This window comes from Bombus bifarius, unplaced genomic scaffold (assembly GCF_011952205.1).
Source record: "Bombus bifarius isolate JDL3187 unplaced genomic scaffold, Bbif_JDL3187 scf7180000008165, whole genome shotgun sequence".
Taxonomy (NCBI): Eukaryota; Metazoa; Arthropoda; class Insecta; order Hymenoptera; family Apidae; genus Bombus; species Bombus bifarius.
Genome location: NW_022884487.1, coordinates 1,312 through 2,686, shown reverse-complemented (window position 1 = coordinate 2,686; position 1,375 = coordinate 1,312). Strand labels below are relative to the sequence as shown.

At 31.1% G+C, this 1,375-nt stretch overlaps 1 non-coding gene across 1 annotated transcript; it reads right to left on the bottom strand.

The window, feature by feature from the left end:
- Positions 1–577: 577 nt before the first annotated feature.
- Positions 578–661, bottom strand: Trnal-uaa. The gene has a single exon. It is a non-coding gene; the product is annotated as a tRNA-Leu (tRNA).
- Positions 662–1,375: the final 714 nt, after the last annotated feature.

The following is a 1,375-nucleotide window of genomic DNA, read 5'->3' as shown; positions in this document are numbered from 1 at the left end:
TTCAATAGCTGCTAACACAGATTTCTTCATACCATTCATACAACATGTATTGTATTATCTACGATCGATAACACTCATATCATTGACCTGATGATTGACCATTGATCTGATGACCTAACCATTGCCCAACAGACAAGATACAGAACATTAATTACATCATTCTCTATGGCTTGTATGCGATTGAATCTTACGTCTATTCCTGTGCCTCGTCTGTGTCTCAACTATATACATGCATATGTATATCACGTGTAAACATTGTAGAGATTTCTTTTATCGACATCATTGATCTTCTGTAGTTGAATTTTTGAATATATACATACTTCGCAATTAAAGTTTACAATAAAGTTCGAAGAATTTATACATTATAATATCAATGTAAACTTGTTTCTTATACGTTGCAATTTTATCCAGTGTTCTTATGTTAAAATTGGGATGTATATACAATAATAGGGATCTTTCTATTATTATAAAATTTACATAATGAAACTTATGTTGGTAAATATAATGAAACATTTGATAATTATATATTTATAATCCATTTATTATCTAAAGTATATTTTCTAAAAAAAAAAATATTTGCCAGGTGTGGGGTTCGAACCCACGCTCCCAATCGGGAACCAGAACTTAAGTCTGGCGCCTTAGACCGCTCGGCCAACCTGGCGAGTTGTTGAACTTGTGTCTCATTACGAAGCATATTGTATCAACAATTAATAAATGTTGCTCGTCATTGATCTCTATGAAATATAATAATAGATATATTCGGAAAGAGTTTAATCGTCATTTAATATAATATATTGAACATAACATAAGTCTACAAATAAATATTTCAATGAATGAAACTGTTATTGATAAGGATTTCTTTTTTTTTTCTTTTTCGCTCGTTCATCAAAACGAAGTAAATCCGCAAGAGAGAAAGCTTGATACGATCTCTAATTTATTAATCATGGAATACACGAAAATAGTTTGTTGCAATTAATACTTAGCTGTCGTTCTCACTGTCGTTGCTATTCCTATTTACAACAAACTTAAATCAGATACCTTTATTTCCGATTTATGAGCTTCTGTCAATCTCGTTTCGTAACTCTTTTGCATTGCTTTTTGAGCACCTCTACTATTTCTGATTACTTGAGATAGCTTTCATTAGTCTTCTAGTATACTTTCTTACATTGATAAGTTAACAATAGCGATTTTTTAAGCAGATGATTTTGAAGTTTACGAGTCTCCAAATAACTAGCAGTTTTATCTCTCCTCAGTAATTTCTAACACACATACAGTGGTGTGAAAAAGGTTTTAGAACTTCTCTTCGTGCTACGATAGATAAAGAGACATACACAGTACATATATCATGATCTGTAGATCTTTTCTAGGATAACAT